The sequence below is a fragment of the Chinchilla lanigera genome, unplaced genomic scaffold (genome assembly GCF_000276665.1).
Source record: "Chinchilla lanigera isolate Chin_1 unplaced genomic scaffold, ChiLan1.0 scaffold00001, whole genome shotgun sequence".
Lineage (NCBI taxonomy): Eukaryota > Metazoa > Chordata > Mammalia > Rodentia > Chinchillidae > Chinchilla > Chinchilla lanigera.
Window position 1 is genome coordinate 30,789,876 of NW_004955402.1, and position 23,350 is coordinate 30,813,225.

Sequence of the window (23,350 nt, forward strand, 5' to 3'; positions counted from 1 at the left end):
AAAATATAATTTGGCTCTCAGTGATCTGTGTTTGGTAATCTTCCTTGTGGTATGGTTTCCAGGAACATGGCTTGATGAAAAGCAAGAACTGTCTTTTATATAAATGTGTGTGGATACATACATACATATAGCAAATATAAACTTGCACTATTTTCAAGTACTTCAAGCAATACAAGCTAGTGTTCTAGCAAGTGTTAGAGAACAAGCCTTTTACCAGATGTGCTTGAATGACTGGCTATCAATCATTTGTAATTAGTACACTGTATGTAAATTTATGCAACTTAAAGTGCTTGAAAACAATTTATTCTTGTAAGTAGATTAAATTGTCCCTTTTACAATCCTGTTTACATTGGTAATTTATTTAACAGACCCTCATTTCATTGACGGTAAACTTTACCTCTGCCCAAGTTCAAATTCTCTCACTTTGGCTAAGTGCCATCAGAATTCACGAGGTTATATTGAACTAAGAAAAAAATGGAGTACCAAATTCCATCAATCAAGTGTTGGCTGTCAGTGACAGGAAATTGGCACGGGTACAAGGACCCCTGACCAGATGGTAGACATCTGTGCTTTTCTCATCATCAGGGTTGTATCAACCATGCCCCCTCCACAGATAGGCCTCAAAGAGTCAGGGCCCCATAGGTGGACAGCTCCTCATGGCTGTTAAAACATTTAGTTATGAACAGCAAAGAGGAAATTGACACCTTGGGATGCTTTGGGTTTTAAAAATAAAAATCATTTCATAGAACTTGTGGCAAGAGCCAAGTTTGATCTATCTCCTTGGGAGTTTTCAAGATTGGATAAATGCCTGTGTCTTCAGAATGTAGAGAGACACAAAGAGTCATCTTCCAACAGGGCATCCTGGAAGGTATCCTAGGAGAGAGGGTGGGGAACCTTGGCTCTACTGTGATGTGAGAACGTGGGCTGCTTCACAGGTTGGAGTCTCAGATTCTCTGTGCGAAGTGGGAAACATACTGTCTGGCTCTTCTGCCTTCTAGGGAGGGTTGAGGGTCCCATGAGTTGAAAATGTAAATGTACTTGAGAACAAGAGCAAGTAATGCATTACAATCCCCACTGTCTGCTTAAATTCTAGTGCTCTTCTTGACAAGATGAAGCACTGTGTCCTCCATGAACACCATCCCTGTTCTTGCCACTTGAGTCATACTTTCCAATTCTGAAATGCTAGAACCTCTAAGATCTAGCAGGGGCTTATACTGTTCTGGACTCAGCTCTGAAATGGAAAGGAATGGGAGCATAGGAACTATGTCTTTTTATCCTCTTTCACAGGAAGATGCTAAATAAAAATGTGTTAACTGATTCATAGCTTTGACATTTCCACTCATATTCACAGCCCACTAGGCTGCAGTACTTTTTCCTCAAATCTCTGGCTGAAATCCTGTTAAAAGGACAAGCAGGATATTTCCATTTTCAGGGCCTGTCAGTAAGCACCAGCCCTGCCAATGCCCACAGATGAATCCTTGCTTCTTCTGGTCTGTGAAAGTGAGGGAGGCTCCATCACTAGCCTTTCTCACCTGAGAAAGTCACCATTGAACTTCAGAAGCACTTGAAAATTTGGTTTCTCTTTAAAGACTATTGTGACTGAATTTTTATTGCTAAGAGTAGCAGGAAGGAAAGCACATGAAAAATAGAGATAGACAGATAGATGCTGAGTCTTTATTCTTGTGCTGACGAAAAGTAGGCAGACAAATTTAGAAACCTGAAATCTACTAGTTCTGCTTATAACTCTCTGTAATCTCAACCAAGTCATTTCATGAACCAGACCCTCAGTTTCTTGTTTTTGAAATGATGATTTGGACTAGATGGCCTCTAAAGCCATTACCCACGCTACCATTTAGTGACTCCACACAGAAAAGATCATTGATAGAATTAGTAAATGCTAAGAGGAGGGAGTAGTGAAGAATGCATGTAAGCTCTTCTACTCCTTCTTGGAAAAAAAATCAAATAGGCAATAAAAATCTGAGTACATATTTACAGACTGACCAAATTTATTCTCTGATGTAGCAACTTTCAGAACTCTACTCCTACAAGGATGAGACTTCATTGTAGAAGCAACATTGAGGTTCACTGATTTGGTGTTTGCTTATACATTCATCCATCCGTGTATTAACATACTAATTTCTGCATTCAGTATGTATTTGTTGAGCATCTAACGTATGCCACAAACACTGGAGGTACAGCTGTATACAAAATAGATTTTGTTTTACCTGTATTCCAAAATTCTGATGATGACAGAAAAACAAGCCAATAAATAGATAATATGTGAGCTAAGGCTAAGAAATCTGAAAAGATGAACAAAGTAGGAAAAGTACATAGAATAAAGAAGGAAGAAGGTGCTGTTGTAAATGTTCTTGTTATATCTGAGGAAAACCCAGGAAACCAAGTGACTGAAACTGAGAGAAAGATGAGGAAATTGAGAAGAGATGAGGTCAGAGTTTTGGTGGGACCAGATATTTATTCCTCTTATGGAAAGGTGTTGCTGGGTTTTTACATTGAGTGTACTAGGGTAATGTCATGATCTGACTTACTACATTTTAGAAGCATCACTGCCCCTCATGGTGGAAAACATACTGTGTGAAGGCAAGGGTGGAAACAGAGAGACCAGTTTGGAGGCAATTTACATAATTCAGGAAAAAAATTGGCAGCTGTCAGATTAAGGAAGCAGCAATGGGGAGAAGTTTTCTGGAATCTAAATATATTCCCATGGTTGAGCTAACCAAACTTGCTAATGGATTATATATGTGGTCTCATAGAAAGACACATGTCAACACTGACTCATATTAAAGAGAGAAAGTGTTGTTTTAAAAATCTAAGCAACTCACAGGTAGAATAGAGCTGCCATTTGTGACTCAATGAATTGAGTGAGAGCACAAAGACTTCAGTGGAAAACGTCAAATCAAATTTCCTCTTCAAACATGTAAAGCTGTGGATGCCAATCAGACATCCAAGCTGATATGTGAATTAGGAAGATAGAGCATTCTTCTGGAGATCGGAGAGCATTAAAAGAAAAAGATATAAATTTAAGGGCCTTTGGCATACAGATCATAAAATAAAGCTATGGGATTGAAATAAATTCCACAGACAAGAGCAAGTAAATAGAGAAGAGGACCAAGGATTAGGCCCTGGGTTTCTAACGTTTCAAGGTCAGGATGATGAGTGAGTGATCAGCTCTGTCACATGCTTCTAATAAGTCCAGTAGGATGAGAACTTTTACTTAGAATTTGACACACATGACTTATATTTCCTCTTATGCAATTGTGGTTCCTATTTCTTTTCCTGCACTTTTGAATGTGAGAAATAATGACTAAAATAAAACCAAATCCTTTATCCGTACATTGCATAGAAAGGCTCCAGACTGGCTTCTGGTTGGTTCAGTGTGTGTGTGTGTGTGGGTGTGTGTGTGTGTGTGTATGTAAGACAGTCAGAGACAAAGAGAGACACAGAGACAAAGAGACGGTATGCATAGAAACACAAAACAATAATATAGTGTCCCTGGCCTTGAGAAGTTTTTGTTTTCTACAAAGAAATACAGTACAAGAGAATAACTAGTAAGTCAATGTGAATTCAAATTACACTGAAGTAACTGACTACAGGAAACCAAGATGAAATTACACAGGTGCCACAGAGCTCAAAAATATCTATAATGACTGAAAATTATTGTCTTTGGGGATACTAAGGAATTAATCTATCTTCAGGATGCCATCTCTCAGAGTCGTTTCTCAGGTTATGTGAGTACATTCTGTCTTTTGCTTAGGAATAGCCAGTTTTCTGTTGTGTAAACGGCAAACTTTGCCAGGGCTCTGGCTAGCATTCGAGGTAAAAATGCATCCTGATTAGTCCTTCCAATCATTCCAATGTATAGCTAGCTCTCCCTTCAAACTCTTAGATAACGATCTTCCAACTCTTCATTAGTAAGTTGTTTTATCCTTTAACAAATGTTTGCATTCACTCTTCAAACAAATTGTAAGCTATAGGAAAAATGAGATCTGATTGTACTTTTTCCCTATTCACTACCACAGAGCTATTATTAAGTGGATACTTAATAATGCCACTTGAATGAATGCACTAAATTACCAACTATTTTTTTGCCTATCACTCATAGTGTTTAACTAGATGTTATACAAATAGCTACATTTGTATGTAAAAAATGACCAGGATATTTTGAGGTGGTGAATGAGTCATTTCACATTTATGTGAAATATAAAATGAGAGAACTTAAACCAAAAGTTAATATGTGCATGTGTCATTTATATTCAGAGAATTTTGGGAAGCTTATCTCAGAGCTGCCCTCCGCCCTGCCAATTAACCTATATGAGGCTGCCATCCATAAAAGAGGAAAACGTTACCTTGACTCATAAGCCTTCTAGAGCCTACATCATTTATTATTTAGTTTGCAATGATTTTTAGAGTGAAAGGGGTTCCTAATAAAAATTGTGCCAGATGAATAGACATAAACCAAAACTGTGCTGGCTATTCTTGGATATCAAAACCTTTGGAAGAAAGATGGAAGGTATAGACAGTTCCTTTCTCAGAATAACAATCCCCCTTGTGTTTCAGTATATTACTCACCTCTACACCCTGTCCCAAACTGCTAATTAAGACTCCCAAACCCAGTGTCTCCATTTGAGCATGTTGTTCCCTCAGTAAATCCGCAAGTCTATATTAAAAAATTGAGGGGCTGGGGATTTAGCTCAGCAGCACAGTGCCTGCCTGGCAAGCGCAAGGTCATGAGTTCAATTCCTTGTACCAGAAGAAAAACAAAACAAAACAAAACAAAATTGATATGATCCCCAGAGGTCTCCCAATTAAACAACATATTTCTGAGTTATTTCCTCTCCCTGATACATGCTATTGATAAAGATGTCTGGAAAGTTTATTTCTGTGAACAAAATACCTATTTTCTGGAGCTAACATTTCTTTTTGTCTTTTTGAGACAGGGTTTCACTATGTAGTTCAGGCTGGCCTCGAACTCACTCTGTAGCCCAGGCTGGCCTCTAATTGACAGTAATACTCCTGCCCTAGCCTCGCAAGTGCTGGGATTGCAGGCATGCACTACCATGCCTGGTCAGAGCTAACATTTTAAGCAGGAGGATATATGTGCCTTTAATATAGTTAAATATTTTTATATTTACAAAAGCACAATGACTCCTTTTAAAACAAATCTGTTTTTCAGTACTTGCCAATAGAACCCTAGCATACTTGTCTTTGAATTCCTTAAGCCTCTTCACTCCAGTTTCAAAATCACCTAAGCTGTGAGTTATGATGTTTGAGGCTGTTTGGTTGCTATATGACCTCCTGCTCTAGAGGTCATGACAATAAGGGACTTTCTGTCAAAATAATTCATGTTAAAGTACCATAATACAATGCTAATATAGTATATATATATATTTATGATTTCAAATTTTCAACCACAAGATTGTAATAATCTCATTACACAATACCAAATAAGAGTTCATGTGCATATCCTGCTCTATTCATTCTGTCCATTCAGTTTTCTAAATATAATGAGCCGTGGATGAAAATATGTTCAGCAGTGAGATGCAGCAATAGAATGCTGCCAGTTATCTGTCCTAAAGATGTTTATATTTCTGAACACATGTGTACAGACATATGTGTGTGTGTATTTGGGATAGGCTTTTATGTCTTAAGAATTATTTTTAAGACTTTACAGTTATCATGATTAATTTCATTTAGAGCACTGAAACATAAATTAGAAAATGCTTCATCATCCATATTTCCACCATCTAGAGATAACTACTAATAACACATGCTTATATGTTTTTCTATTTACTGTTTTCATGTACATGTAAAAACAAGTTTGGAGAGAAGAATAAATATTTATATTTTTATTTGTATTTTCAACTTATACAAGCATAATCACTTTCCAAAAATCTAAGATTTAGAGTCAGAAATGTCCTTAAAGACCCTTTCTTGTTAATGCCGTTATGATGTAGATGAAGAAACTATTATGATGTAGATGAAGAATTTTCATACTTTTGAATGTTAAATTAATAAATATAGAACTGGGAGTGTAGATTACTGGTAGAACAGAATACTTGCCTAGCATGTGCAATGACTTGGGTTTGATCTGCAGGACTGTAAGAGGAAAAAAAAATGACAAGTACACAAGAACTAATATCTTCAGTAAGTAAGTATATTTATCAGTATGTAACTTAGATGTTATTTAATAATTCAATAAACATGGAAAAACTAGTTCAGCTGCAGCTATGGCTTTTTTAAGTATTTGAAAGACAACAAACTTTCTGGTATTTTATTTCCTTTCAGAAACAAAAGAATATGGGAAATTCCATTTTTATTGTAATTCCTGTTTTAGACACTAAAGAATTGAGGTACAGACAGGTCAAACAGCATGTCACACTCACCCCAGAAGGAAATGGCTGAGCTGAAACTTGAAATTCAATGTTCTAAGTTAAAACCCCGTGTTGTTTTTGTGTAGTATTGTGATCTAAGCACTAGAATTTACAAAGTAGGGCTTGTTCTCAAGTATAACAGTTTTGCCAAAGAGACAGGATATATTCTTCAGAGTACATGGACACACAGGCAAAGAAAAATAGCTCAAATTTATTTGAAGATTAGACAAGGGCCAGCCTCTGTGCTAAAGAATTATCCTGTATTATGTGGTCTAATCCTCACCTCTGAGGTGGGAACTATTATTTTCCTCATTTTACACGTGAAGAAATTGAGGCTTAGTGAAGTTATGTGATAAACTAGTCAATGAGATAGCATTTCTTCCCAGGTAGCCAGACTACACAATCATAATGCTCCCTAATAACCTAAATACAACAAATCTTCTTTTCTGGACAACTTACTTCTGTGTGTGTCATTAAATCTGACATCTTTCCCAATACTGGGAGCAGTGGGAAGAAAATTCATAGAAATTATATGGTGTTGGGCTATTGAGAGCCAAGTAAGGACTTAAACTGGACTTTAAATAGAAATGCATGCATGAAGTAAGCATGAAAATAAAATTTCTTTCCCCGCACATTGGGCAGAAGCTAAAGAAAAGTAGAAAGAAGAATGGCAGGAATAGTAAGGCAACTGTAGGCAGAATCCTGAGGCCACAGCCTGAATGAGTATCTGGAACTAGTTCATGAAGGGACAAGAATACCTGGAAGAAGAGTTTGGGCCATGCCTTTAAACAACAGATGGCCACTGCAGAGTTTTGAATATGGAGAGCTGGCTCTGGTGTACCACGGAGCTGGGAAATCGCGGGTGTCTAGTATAATTGGTGCTGAGCAGGAGCAGCTGTCAGGAGCTTCAGTTTAAAAGCCCATCTTTGGTTTTGTCTACAGAGTTAAGGAAAAGAATCATTGCTGTCCATGGTTCTATTGCAGCTATAGCCTGGGGTAATGTTGGAAAAAAATAAATGTCAGTCTGATTTCTTCTGTTGAGAAGCAAGAAAGAAAGCATAAACTCTGCTCTGCTTTAGCAGTGTGAATTTTAGGACTCACATTTCAATGGTTCTCAGGGTTGGCTGCCTGTTAGAATTTCCCGGGGCATTTCTCAGGAGCACATATGCTCATGACCACCCTGGAATCTCTGCTTTTGTTTCCTTTGGGAGGAGCGTAAACCCTGGGAATTCTGAAAGTTCCCATGTTCTGTTGCAAAGTAATTGGTCCTGTGCCTTTTCTTTTTTTTTTTTTTTTTTTTTTTCTTTTCTTTTTGAGACAGGGTCTCACCATGCAGTTCACACTGGTCTTGAACTCACTTTGTAGCCCAGGTTGGCCTCGACCTCACAATGATCCTCCTGCCTCAGCCTTCCAAGTGCTGGGATTACAGGCATACTCCACAATGCCCTGGCATCCTGTGCCTTTTCATAGGACCTTAAAACAAAATCTCCTTCCCAAGTCTGTTGGTTGAACCTGAGCATTCAGCCTCTTCTAGCTAGAACGTGCCAATATTTTAGTGTATATTTGGATCCTTCCTTGTATATTTCTATATAACTTTGCTGCTGAGGCCAAAAGAAGGAGTGGAAAAACTTAATTGGCCCGTCATGCATTTGTTTATTTTCCTGATTATATGTACATTTTTCAAATATAAAAGAATGGGCCTGACCTTATGTTCAAACTTATTATCCAGATTCATTCAACACCTGTCACAATGAGTAAGATATCTCCTCCCTCAAGCACACTTTGATGGAGCCATTCTTCCAGCCTCAGCTGAGACCAATTTACTTCCTCTGTGAGTCCTTCCCAAGTGGACTTCATTCTAAAATCTTATTTGTCCTCACTTACAGGTACTTATGACACTGCCAGTATCTTGAAACACCACGGTTTTTGCATGAGTTTTATCTCTTTCCTCTCAAGTTGCTATCCCTTAGGTACCTGTATATCCTGCTCATAGAGTGGGCTCAGTGCATCTTCTCAAGGGGTCTTCTTTATACACATTTTCCCTTCACTCATGTCTCTGTTTGTGGGTCCTGGTGGTTTGGTTGTACCACACTCTCTCTCATATGTTAACTTTCTCACTATTTCTGCTCTGCTAATTCTAATTAGACTCAAAGACCCCTGGATGGTAGCTTTTATTGAGACACCCTCCATAGGTCCCTGGGCTCCTCCTCTTATGGAGACTTGGAAACTTGCATAATTCTTACAACTCTTAAGTGATTTTGGTTTCCAGCTAAATTTGGAGAGCTTCTAGAGCAATATCTTATATTTATTTTGCTATGTTGTACAGGTATATATTTACCCTTTGATACAGCACTCCATAATCCAGAATTTAAACAAATACCTATTTTAATGTAGATATTCCAATATTCTATATGCTATTTCATTTTTAAAATGGTGACCTTACAATTCTCTCTTAGGTCATAATATTTAATCTAAAAATAAACTTTTAGAATCTAGCTTTTATACTTCTAGAATAAGCTACTCACATAAGTATTTAAAAACACCAGTGCTATCGTTTATACTTTTTAAATCATTCCATTCATGATTTTTACTTAAAAGCATATCCTTACTTTAATTCTTTTCTCTCTTTTTTTTTTTTTTTTTTTTTGTTTTGTTTTTCTCCGGTACCGGGAACCGAACTCACGACCTTGCACTTGCCAGGCAGGCGCTTTTGCCACTGAGCTAAATCCCCAGCCCTAATTCTTTTCTCTCTTAAGTGAAGTTGGGGATATGAACCACTTTTCACAGGCTGACGTTTCTATTCCAGCTGTCTGTTTCATTAAGTCTTTTGAAAATTCTGATCCCTCTAGGAAGTATTGCCTTAAAGAAACTTGCTAATGCCTCAGCCCATGAGGATGAGAAAGTGATTCCTTTTGACACCATAAGGATCTTACTCTTTATCTTCACTTATGTTTGTTTTGTGTTTCCTTTGGTGGATTCCAGCCTTAGGGAACACAGACTTTGCCTGTCTCAATCTGTATTTCAAAAACTTGGTATATACTGCTATATACCATCTGGTTGTTCCACACATGGATGTTGAGTGGTTGTCTCATGCCTCCTAGCTTGGACTATATGTAATAAAACTTGACATCAATTTATTCAAGCAGAGACCTCTTAATATACCAAGCTGTCACTTCCAGCTTTTCAGTCAAAAGACAAGACGGTTGACACCCCAAGATGGATTGTGTCACCAAGTCTCCATTTTGAGAAAGTAGAGGCAGGAGTTAAGCCCAAGGGGATCAACAGTATAGGACCCAATCCATTCTTTTCATTTCTTTTTGTAATTGCTAAATGAGGCCCTAAAAATTCTCAATCAAATAATTTTACAACAAAGGTAGAACTAAGAAGAACCCTCCCAGTTTTTATCCAGTATTACCTGAACCACGGGTCAGGGTAAAAGGACACTTAGGAGCTTGATGTTCTCTTGGTCAGTTGGCAAAAGGCTAATGTATAACACATATTTAGCAAGGTGGATTTCACATGGTCACTACAAATGCTGTCTGAATCAATTATCCAGATTAAAAGTTGGTTTATAAATACACTGTACAATGGGTGGAATTCATCAGATTAAATTTAGCCCTGCTTTTTCAAATGTTCCATTTTAACTATCTATGTCATCAAGACCATTTTATAGATATGTAAAAAATAATAATTATAGTTAAGAGACAGAATATCTGCAGTTTGATAGGCTGCTTTTTTTTCCACAGTGAGATCTTCTTAAATTTTAGGACCATATTTACATACACATATACACACACATTTATTAAGGCTAATGCTGTTAAAGGGGTTCAAATTCTATTGAATATATAGTTTCATGCAAGAAAGAGAGAATAGCTGCTGAAGTGATTATTGATATTTGAGTTTGATAACTTCTTTGAATGAATTGGATTAAATAATTGCATGAAAATCATGATGCAATTTTCATTTGATTTTTATAAATTTGCCTTACAGATTTCTTTTCATTCATTCAACAATAATTTATTGAGCACTCATGTGTCAGGCAAAATGCCAGGTTCCTGACATTAAGAAACTCTCAATCTAGTGAGACAGCATGTAAACACAAAGGTTTTTTGAATGATAAGTTTTAATAGAAAACACAATAGAAGCCTTATTGGCTGCTATAATTCAAAGCAGTATTTCCTTTCAGAAAGTTAAAGAAAAAAATTGAATGAAGTGCTAATGCTATAACTACTACATATTTAGCTTAAAAGGGTCACTAATTAATTGTAATGTAAGGTCAAGGACTTTGTGTACAGCTTCAATAACTGCAATTTTACATTGTCTTTCTACAAACCATACCCATAGTGCATTACATATAATTTCTAATTCTGTTTTGCTTTTTGTTCTGAAGAAAAGTAGACTGTTAAAAATATTTGGGTGAAAACAATCTTAAAAGTTCTGAACACTTCTAGAATTGTATGCCTTTTATCCTTACTTTTTTATAATTTTACCCCTACCTAATTTGACTTGTCTTTACCAAATCTTTCTAACCCAAGTAATCTTTATAGAAACAAACCTTTTTCTTCCTTTCACACTCATATTCCATAAATTTAAGTACTGTATGATTTAACTGCACAGTTAAAATGAAAAATTCGGGGGCTGGGGATTTAGCTCAGCAGCAAAGCGCCTGCCTGGCAAGCGCAAGGTCGTGAGTTCGTTTCCCGGTACCGGAGAAAAACCAAAATAAATAAATAAATAAATAAATAAATGAATAAAATGAAAAATTCAACTACCATATATTTGGGAACAAACTTGATTCTTGGGAAGCATATCACTCAAATGTCTGTAGGAACAGAAATTTTGACGTGCACCGTGAAGAAGACCACATTCTACGAGTTGTTAGCTGTTTATGGGAGAAGAAAGCCATCAGTTAATGGGAAGGATTGGTCATTTGACAAATCAAGATAATTGCTAAGGTTGTAAGTGCCATAGCCTAAGGTCAAGCAAGACGAGAGCAGGAGTTAGAGGGAGAAGTGACTGGCTGAGGAAGTTGGAGAGGACTCCAAAGGCGTAATCATAGTTGATCTTTGTGTGGGCTTTTCTAGATAAAAAAAAAAGGACAAAAAAACATTCTAGCCTGAGAAAACATGAGTAAATGTACAGAGTCAAGAAGGGTATGGAGTGTTTGAAGAGGAGTTAGAAATTGAGGAGATTCAAAGAACAGAGCAGCAAAATATGAAATTGAAGAAGATAAGAGTATATTTTACAGGGAGCATTGTAATTAATTAGAGACTTAAAATATGACCTCAAATGCCTGATTTATTAATCTACTAATCTCCTGATTAAGTATTTCCTAAGTGAATGCAAAGAAAACAGCTGAGTATCAGCTTTTATAGACAGCAAGGTCGAGATTAAATCTTAACAAGAAAGCAATATGCTGATATTTTAAAATTTGCTTCTCACATAAAAGATTTGAAGTAAAATTTTTATATGAGAATCCTTCTGTCTCTTAAAACTCAACAAAAATGAAGGCTAAATAGAAAATGAGAAAAAGCATGTACAGATATTTCATTAAAGAGGATATACAGATGGCAAATCAACACATCAAAAGATGTTTAACATCTTTAGCCATTAGGTAACTATAAATTTAACCCACAGTGACATATCACTGTATACCTATCAAGATGGATAATATGAAATATAATCACGGGAAAATGATGATAGGGATTGAAAGAAATAAGCTCATCTGTACATGGCTGGTGAGAATGTACATGAACACAACTACTTTGAAATAGTATGGCAGTCCCTTTAAATATTGAAAAATCCATTTAACATGCAACAACAAAATTTCTGTCTTGAGTTTTTATTCCAGAGAAACAAATTCATGGTTTCATACAGAAACATGTACACAAATGTTTGTAGCTGCTTTACTTGTAATAACCTCAGACTGGATGGTACTGATGCATATATCTTCCAATGTATGCATAGTTTTATAAACTGTAGTCATCTACACCATGAACTCCAGTAAGAAAGAGGGACAAGCTGTTGATATGCATAAAATTTAGGTGAATCTCAAGAAACTTATGCTGAGTGAAAAAAGCCAATCTCAAAAGGATGCCTACTGCGTGATTCAATTTATGTCACTTTCATGCAATAACATAGAGGTGGAAGATAGAATAATAGTCTCCATGCATTAGAGCTATTGGAGATGGTAAATAAAAGGTGAATGTGTTATAAAACAATAGGAGGAACCTCTGTGGTGCTGGTAAAGTTGAGTATCTTGATCGTGCTGCCAGTTATGCAAGGTGACAAGTGTAATAATATTTCATAGACTTATACACACCTATTCCTTCATACATGCTAGTACTTTTCATAGATACAGCTGATGAAATTTGGATAAGCTGTATAGATTATAGTAATGTCATATTCCTGTTTTCAATATTGTACTAGATTTAAGTAACACAGTAATGGTAGGAGACTTAAAGAGAACCAGACAATAGACTTCCCTCTATATTTCTTTGTAGCCTCCTATGAGTCTATAGTTATTTCATAATTTCAATATGTGCAGTCCATTGTGCCAAATGTCCATGCTAAGTTGTGTTTGTCACCTGATGATAGCCTTTGTGTTAGTAATTACTTGCTGAGATGCTGATAATTTACTAAGAATCAACGTTAAAGCCAAATCCATAAACACAATGGATATGTGCATCAATCTCAATGACTGTAAGTGACAGACTTTGTGATACTACTTTCACAACTCCCTACACTCCTTGCATAGAATGGGTCTTGGCAAGAGACAAGTATTCATGGTAGGTACATATTGATTATATTGAGTGATGTCTGCCATATGCTCCATGTCAAGTTCAGAATCTTTTCTTTAAGGAAGAAAATATAGAACATTCCAAAATACACTAACTGAAACTTAAATAGTACCAACAAAGATGTTTTGCTGCCTAGTGTAACAAAGAGAGTAAGGAAAAGCATATGAACTAAGGAAAACTCCAAAACCATTCTTGAAGAGTGTCTTGGTTACTTTTCTGTCATTGCTGGGACAAAATACCCAACTCCCAAAATTAAGGAGGGAAAGATTTATGTAGCTTATAGTTTGTGGAGGTTTCAGTCTATAATCAGCTGGCTCCAGGGCAAGGTGGTATGACACAGGCTCTTTCCCTCCCTTATATTGTAAACAGGCTACCCCAACCCAGGGGTGTGTAGCACTCACACAATCTCCGTGCCCTCCTCTTCCACAGGCTTAGGATGGATACAGAGTAAGGACCTGGCCCCCTGCTCAGTTACTTAGTTAACCTTCTAAACTTCTCAAATTGACACAATGAACAACATCCCAGAGCGGTAAGAGCAAGTCCTTTTCATCCCAGGATGTAGAACTGCTGAGTCACTTAGCCAAACCTCTAGACTCCTCAAGTTGACACAGTGTATCAACCATAACAAAAAGTTAATTCTACATCAAAGTTTTAGAGTAATATTTATTGGCAGAAAAGACAGAGTAAAATTTTAGTTTTGTCATGAAGATAGTACATTTTATCTACCATTTTTCAAATTTTTATTAATATATATTTACAGTACATAATGACTATAATCATCATAGGGAGTTGGTACCTGTACATTACACATCTTCATAACTCCCATCCCTCTACCTTTTTCTTCCTGCCTAAATGTCTACAACCACACACTAATACTCTTCCTTTCAGATACATAAAACAGAGGTACTGAAAATTCCCTTACAGGGGTAACATAATGACTTAAATTTCTCCTAAGAGTTAGATTACTGATATAGCCCACACAAAAAAATTACAGGTTTAATTAGAAAGGTCAAGAATTACCTAAAAAGAAGGCAGGGGCAGGTCTTCCGAAGAGAACATGGTACGGTAAAGGGAGATGGGGAGACAAGTTAGCTGAGTTTCAATTCAAAGCTGATGAATTACTAGTGGTGTCATGTTTCCTTCTTTTAGAACAGTTCAATTTATAGTAATTACCTCTAATGGTAGCTGAGAAGAGGAAAGAAAATCAAGACCAACTTCAGTTAATAGTAGTTAGTTAATAGTAGTTAGAAATGGGGGGGGTGACAGGTTCAAAATTGCCAAATCCCAACCTCACAGTATTCCTCTCACAACCTTCTTACATTTTCTACCTGGTCTCTAAGCCATAAGAAGAAACTATATAAATTATAGCCCCTGTACTCCTGAAAGTTTCATTTTCCACAAAGAAAGATACAATTCTTTTCACCATGAAAAAAATTTCTTTAAATCCGTCAAAATTTCCTGAAAAGGAATGACCCACTCTTTTGGTTTTGTGTGTCTTTCATAGGCTTTTGTGTGCTATTCATAGCTACTGATCAATAAATGATTATTGACAGTGCTTGGTAATTATAGGAATAACTGAAGTCCATGAAACAGAAGCTATTAAAACCAATTTAGGAAAAAAAGGTAAAAAGGCATGGAACACAATTGCAGATATGCATTGGGTTCCATGCTTAGGAGCTGAAAATTACTCAAGTAGCCATTATTTCCATGTCTAAGATTCAACGTCTCTCTGCCCTCCCACCAGTCTTCCATTCTCCTTTTGGACATCGGCAAGGCTGAGTTTCTGCTCACCATAAGGTTGGCTTGAATGTAGCTTTGGTGTCTTGGCATTATCTCTACTTTGGAAGAATTATAGCTCTTGTCCCTAATGCTCTCTGACTGCCTCAGTCTCCACACTTCTATTCCACTCTCCTGAGAGAGTGAATATGATTGATCTGCTTCAGCCTAATCTTCATATTTAGGCCCAGGACCTGCAGCAAGGGGATGCAGTCATAAGGTTTGGTTGCAGCCCCTGCTAGGTTGTGTGTGTGTGTGTGTGTGTGTGTGTGAATTTCTCTCCAAGAAAGGATTCACAGAGGGAGTATGGTGGGTATCTCCACAACACAAAACAAATATTTCAAAAAATTCCCCAAGAAATTAGAGTCAAAGAAATTTTCAAGATGAATATGAATAATAGGGTGTGGGGTGACAATTTTAGACTTAGAAGTGAGGACTGTGCTGTGTGTGTGCATAAAGTAAGTGCTTCTGTACATTCTGTGAATGCAGGGATAGCAGGAAAAGGCTCAGCTTTAGAAGAAACTGACCTTAAAATAGGTCCATTGTTCATGGATGAATCAAGTGCTATGCTTTTGTTATTTTTCCCTCAATAGGAGATGCATTTTTCCTGCTATAGGTTGAGATTTCCCTGGTATCCAACTCTTTTGCCAACTGTGGGACCAAGGCAAGGAGACCAAGATGTGGCTGGTGCACCCGGATATGCCACCGTCTCACAGATCCTGATCTCTCTATCCATCCCATTAGCCTTGTCTTGTTCCAGTTGCCTCGGCTGCTCTCTGCAGCACATTAAAGGCTTGCTGTCTCTATTAGCCACCAATAATGCACTAATACATTCGTTCTCCTATTACCTCGGACACTAATTTGGTGGAATTGGATAGTGACAGCACATTGATGTTGTTGAAGTTAATGACCCAGCAATTTACAAGATAAGTCACATTAGTAGTCAAATTGATTGTAATCATTGTTTCACTGAACAGAATCTGCATTAAGTACAGTATGTTGTGCTCTGTCCTTCACCACTCCATTAAGGGAGAGAAAGACAATCAGAATCTTCGCCCTTCATACTTTCCCTCCTGCTCTTGCAATGAGTATTTTGGGATTCCTATTCTTTCCCATGGTTTTCATAGAAAGAAGCTAAGTAAACTTGGAAAACAATAGAATTTGTCTTTATTTACCTGTGAATTTAAGTAGGCTCTTGAATAGTTACGTTTATTTTTTCTTCTTTTGTTGAGTTGCTGTAATTGTCTTCACTATATTATGTGTGTTACAGACTACAGGATGAGTTGTAAAATGTAGTGTCTACATTCAAAGAGCTCATGTTCAAATAAAAATCATGAATCAAATGATAAAACCCGTGAAATTCCTGGGAAATTTCACTTTGTGAAATTCCCAGTGAATGGAATCGTCACCTCTGAGGAGGAAGTGTGTGGAATAGACACAGGAGCATTTCATACTTTTAATGGCATTACAGATGGGCATGAAGATATTTCTAAGGTGTTGATAAATGTCAGTGATTTACTTGCTATCCTTTAATTATAGTTAGAAAATATAGTTTACAAAGTAGTTACCCCTTGCAGTCTTGTAATTTTGGCAGCTTATTAAACCTTGCTTTCTTCCTCTTAGATGGGGATAGTATTGCTGGTTTGCTATGTGTTTAATACTATGAGAATAATGAAAGAAGACATAAATGAAACTTCCTGAAAGAATGTTGCTATACAGTAAACATTTCAATAAAAGCTATTTGATTCCATACCTGATTTAATTTTTAAAGAAAATTAAAAGCTACTTATAGCCAAGGTGGAAATAAGGTGACTGGTCAGTCTTCAAAATATCACTTGTGCCATAAATAAACAAGATGGATCACTGAAATAATTGCCTCATTTGGGGGATTTGTGTGTGTGTTTGTGTGTGTGTGTGTTGCATGCCCACAGCCATGCATCTTGCATGCAGATCAGCTTTGCAGACAATAGAAAGAGAGACACTTTAGAACTATGTTGACAGTTAGTAGATAGCAGTGCAGTGTACACTAGAAGAAGGGGAACTGAGAAGCTGTGGGTACAGGTGAAGAAACTGCAACTGAAAGAGGTGAAGAAGTACGTTGCTCCAAGGTACACATGTAGGTAGGCACAAAACCTGGATCAGAACTCTCATAAACTAACTTATGGAAAAGCATTCTCTTTTAACAAATGGTGTTGGAAAAACTGGTTAGTCACCTACAGAAGAATGAGTTTTGGTTCATATCTCTCACTCTGTACTGAAACCAAGTCAAGATGGATCAAATACCTAGATATAAAAACAGAAACACTGAGTCTGCTAGGAGAAAAATGGGCAAAACTCTTAAAAATCTAGCACAACTCATACCTATAGGGATAGGTATGGACTTCTTAAACAGGTCCCAAATTCCCCAAGAAATACTACCATGAATCAACAAATGGGCTTGTATCAAATTAAAAAGCTGCCCAGCAAAAGAAAAACTAATACAGTGAAGACAAAATATACCAAAAGGGGGGAGATTTTACTAGCCACTTCATTATATCTTGAATATATAAAGAATACCCCATAATATAGACTAAATAAAAAATGGTCAGTTGAAATGAATACACACTTCTCAGAAGAAATATAAATGGCCAATAAATACAGGAAAGATGTTTAGCATCTTTGTCCGTTAAAGAAATGCAAATCAAAACAACACTGAAATTCCACTTTACTCCAGTAAGAATTTTCAAAAACTTACAAACAACAAATGCTGACAAGGTTTTGGGGGAAAAGGAACACCTATACAGTGTCAGTGGGAACATAAACTAGAACAGTCAGTTGGGAATCATCGTGAAGATTCCTCAGAGAACTAGAAATAGAAATTCCATTTGACCAAGATATACTTCTCCTGGGTATCTTCCTGAAAGGGCTAAAGACATTATATTACAGAGATACACGCACACCTATGTTTATAGAAACACAATTCACAATAGGTAGATTACAGAAGCAACCTCTATGCCCAGCAGATGGATGGATAAAGAAAATGTGATATATATATATATATGGGTTATATCTTGAGATCATTATACTAAGTGAAATATTAGTCACAAAAGGTTAAATATCACATCATTTCTCTAATATGAGACTCAAAATACAAACTTTAAAAGCAAAATGAGTCACATTAAGAAACAGAGATAGATGCTATGAAAATGAGAGGACGGAGAGGGAAAGGGGTGGTAAAATGATCAAGATGTGATATGTATATGTATCAGTCTCCCAAGGATGCTCACTAGGTATCACAAACACACACTAATAAAATAAAAAAGAATATAAAAAAAGAAAAAAGAAAAATATTCTCTCTGCCCCTTCAAGACTGTAATGAGTCTCCTCTTAGGAATGTCATTTATTGGAACTCCTCGTCCATTTTCTGGGTATTTACTCTCGTGTCCTTGCTTTCATAAATTCCATAAGAAACTGTCTCCTCTAGTTACTAGCATTTTATATTTTTACTTTTCCATTTTTCTGAAATGTCATCCCATGTCCTGGCTTCTGTTAACCTGGGATTGCAGCTCTTACGCGGCCTGCTAATTACCTTGTAGGATGCCTTGACGGTAATGGATGAGTATCCTGACATGGGCAGAAAATCTTGTCCACCAGTCCTGGTGAGTCCTCAAGTGACTTCCCACCCTCCATCTGCAGCTATCCAATAGCAAAACATAGTGATGTTCTCATGGATTAGAGCAATAATATTTGATGTTTCTTCATTGGGACATCTGCCTTGGGACTGACAAGAGCCTGGAGTTTGCCCAACACCTTCCTTGAAGCTGGGATCTTTGCCTCCATTGCAAGCCTTACTCCTTAATGCCAATGAAACAGCTGATAAAAAATGCAGAGAAAAATGGTATCTGTAAAAACAGCAACAAAAACAGAGTAATAATAATAATAGTAATACTACTACTAATAATAATAATACATGGGTTCCTTCTAGTCCAGAGAAGCCAGAGAAGGCATGTCGGCAACGTGCGTTGTGATTCATTGTGCAAATGCAAGTAGGCACCCTTTGAACAACATCACATAGCAATTATACATAAGAAACTACCTGTTGCAACATGGCCTCATAAAATTACTATTCAACCCACATTATATTTTTCTATCATCTCACGATAGCTAAAAATTGTTGGGCTGTTGAGCTCCCTTTAATCCCTTGTTGATCTTCTCAGTGTATTCTTGTGGTTTAAGGTTCAAATTATCAGTAAGAACTACTGTGATATAATGGACATATAAGTCACAAACAACCAATAAAATCAAGTTGGAAAAATATTGGTGAGATACAGAGGAATGTGATTGCAGTTGAAGGTTGCAAGAGAAAGGGCTTGGCTACTAGAGAGGAGATCAGGTAATGTAGCTACAGCAAGAGAGCAGAAACTATGATTCCTAAGAGTGATGGGAAAGAACAGGCAGGGTGTACACGCTAGGTTCAGTATCTTGAGACAAGACAATCAAATGATCAAAGGTGAATCAGAGGTGACGAGTGGAGTGTTCAGGGATTTTGAAATTGGATTAAGCTGGCACAGGGTAAGAGGTGGTTTGCAGAGAAAGGGGTAAATGTCTAAGCATGATAAAGTATGACACATCAACAGCGTTCATACTAAAACACAAGCATAAGCTTCCATCTGCCCATCTACAACCCTACTTTTCTTCTTCAGTCTTTTCCCTTTTAATGTAATATTTCTGTGAGGGTAGATAAATGAGTTTGTACCTCACTAAAATCAGAATTCTTAGAAATGTGTATTACCATTTACATAAGTTCATTTACTCAATACATTTTCTAGCACCATTTTTTGGATCCCTACCATAGGCGTTTCTCTTTCTTTTCTTATCTTTTCTGAAACTGGTGAAATGCAAAGAAGGGCAGAGCACATTCTCTGCCATCAAGGATGTAACAACTAATCAGCCAGACACACAGAAAGCAGACTACTGCAATTCAATAGTGAGATGCAGGTAAGACAGAATGGGTACAAAGAGTGTGTATTTTCCAATATTACACTGATGCTTGACATGCATCCACTATATAAGAGTTAAAAATTGTGCCATATAAATATCCTAATTGACAACTTTACCATCCAACATATTGTTAAGGGAAGACACGTGTTAAAATTTCCTATCTGTCAATTTCTATTTATGGTATTGTGAAATTTTTTGTTTTTAAATTTTCTCTTTATATATATTTTTTATTTTAAAGTGAATAAAAAATAAGAAAAAAACATTAAAAATGATACAGAATTTTAAAACAAGGTGATAGGAAATCAACAATGGTTGTTATATTGCATATTGTTATCTTCAAAGTAGTTGTTCTAATTACCAGATACAAGCATGCAAAATTGGTCAAAAAAAGAAAAAAATAAGCATTAACTGTTCCTTTCAATAAACCAATGGGAATTAGCAGTAAAATTATCTTAGTTATCATAGATAGATAGGGAGATAGATGATAGATAGATAGATGATAGATAGATAGATGATAGATAGATAGATAGATAGATAGATAGATAGATAGATAGATAGATATTTTTTCCCTTCTTTCTTTTCTCCTTTCTCTAACAGGTTTCCTTCCCTCTCACAATACCTTTTGTACCTTTTGGATTTTCTTTACTCTTTCAATTTCTTACACTAGGGAGACAATATAATGCTTACACATGTGGGTCTGATTTATTTCACTTGTGATTATGGTCTCCAGTTGTGTCCATTTACCTATAAAAGCCTCAAGTTTATCTTTATAGCTGAGTAATACTCCATTGTATAAAAATACCACATCCTTTTTTATCCATTCCTCAGCTGATGGGCACTTGGGTTGTTTCCAATATTTGGCTATGACAAGTTGCTCTGCTATAAACATGGGTACACATATATCGCTATAGTATGATGTTTTCAGTTCTTCTGAGAAGATACCCAGAAGGGGAATAGCTTTGTTGAATTCATCCTCCAATCCTAGTTTTTTGAGGATTCTCCACATTGATTTCCAGTCCACACTCCCACCAACAGTGGAGAAGGGTTCCTTTGTCCCTACAGCCTCACCAGCATTTGTTACTGGTTGACTTCTTGATGATAGCCATTCTTTCTGGGGTGAGATAGAATCTTTCATTTTAATTTGCATCTCTCAAATGACCAATGATGTCTAACATTTTTTCATATATTTATTTGCCATTTGTATTTCTTCACCTGAGAAGTGTGTATTCATCTCAGATGCCTATTATTTGATTGGGTCTTTGCATTTTGGGGGCCTGATTTTTTTTTAATTCTTTATATTTTCTAGATAGAATTCCTTTGTCAGAGAGACAGTTGGCCAAAAGTTTTTCCCAATTCATGGGTTTTCTTTTTACTCTGTTGGTGATTTCTTTATATATTTTTCAGGCTGAATTATTGGATATGTGTGAATTTAGAATTTTTATATCTTTCTGGCAGGTCAAATATTTTTTCTATATGACTAACTTCATTTCTAGTAATGTTTTTTCTTGGAGTCCATTGTGCCTACTGCCAATATTGTTACACCAGCTTTCTTTAGATTAGTGATTGACAAGTAGATCTTCTGTCTTCCATCATTTTTTAAATTTTCCATATCTTCACTAAGGGAAAACTTTTATAAGCAGCCAATAACTATATTTAGTATTTTTTTAAATTCCATCTGATAATTCTTGTCTGTAGCTAGGAATTTTAGTGTGCTTATAGTTATCTTATTATTAATAAATTTTGGCTTATATTAATCACCAAATCATGGTTTCCTATTTCTCTCTCCTTTTAACTTTTTTTTCTTTTCTAGCTTTCTGTTGGGTTGACTTTACCCTTATTTACACTTTCTCATTTTGTTTTTCCATTAAACTTATAAATATTTTATGGCAAGTATGCATATGAATTCTTACTATGTGTATTTAAAACTAAAACTGCAATGAAGTCTGAAGACAAAGTTATTTTAACCTACTTTCTAAACAATTCAAAAGCTTTTGAATATTTTAAATATAATCAACCCTTCTCAACTGCCTTGTATTTTCATTTCATCCTATTTCCCTACAACTAGATATGTAAATTGTTTTGTAGAGTCAATGTCTGCTTAAATTTTTGGTATCTAACATTCTTTTCTTGTATTTAATACCTTCTGCAATGGACAATTTCCCTTCAGCTTGAAAGAGAGCAAATTGTCTTTTTGGTGTCATCTAAAATATTTGTCAGTGAAGGGACTGGCCCCAGAAGTTCCTTTATTTGAAAGTTCTTCTTTACAAAATCAATGTTTAAATAGGTATAGTATGCTGTGGGGCAGGTATTTTGTAAATATCAGTCAGATCAAGTTAGTTCACAGTGTTGTCAAGGTTTTTGTACACTTACTGACTTTCTGTGGACTTCTATTGGTTACAGAGAGAAAGATATTAAATTCTCCAACTTTAATTCTGGATTTGTTTATTTCTCTTTTAATATATATCAATTTTTACTTCATGTGTTCTAAAACTCTGTTTTTTGGCTGTGCATGCCTTTAGAGTTGTTGATTCTTTTAAGTAATATGATCTCCTCATAATTACATACTATCCCTCTTTTTCCCTTGCAAAGTTCTGTAAGTCTACTTTCCTGGTGTGAAGATAGCCACTTCACTTTTGATTTGTATGTCTATGATATATCTCTCCTCATTGTTTTATTTCTAATCTATTTATGCATTTGTTGTTAAAGTACATTTCTTATAGACTGTATATAATTGGATATTTCTTATTTGTTTACATAATCTCTGACATTTAATTAATGTGTAGACCATTATATTTAATATAATTATTGACATGCTTGGATTTAATATGTAGTTTACTAGTTGTTTAAATTTCTCTTTTCTGTTTATTTATTTTTTGCTCTTTTTGGATTAATTGAGTATTGTCTGTTACTGCATTTTAGTTTTATCATTGACTTATTATTTATACCTTTTCAGAATTTTTTTAGTAGTTGCTCTGGTATTTAAAATATAATTTTAATTAGAATTATAACATGCTATATTATGTTATAATTAGAAATTATAACATAATATGTTTAATTAGAAATTATAACATGCCATATTATGTGTAGTATAAGTACATCACACTACTACACTCCCAAATTTTCTCTCCCAACTTTGATGTTATAGTTATCATACATATTGCTGTTACTCTATGCAATATACAAAAATACATTGCTATTCTTTTTGATTTTGGTATCAAATTATGTTTAGAGCAATAAAAAATCAGAACAAATTAAATTTTACCTTTATCCTTAGTGACATCACTTCCATTATTTTTTATCTCTTTTTTGTATATCTGGATCATTCTCTGATATCATGTCATTTTTGCTATACTAACTTCTTTTAATATGCCTTTGTTAACAGTATGAATCTGTTAGCAATTTTTT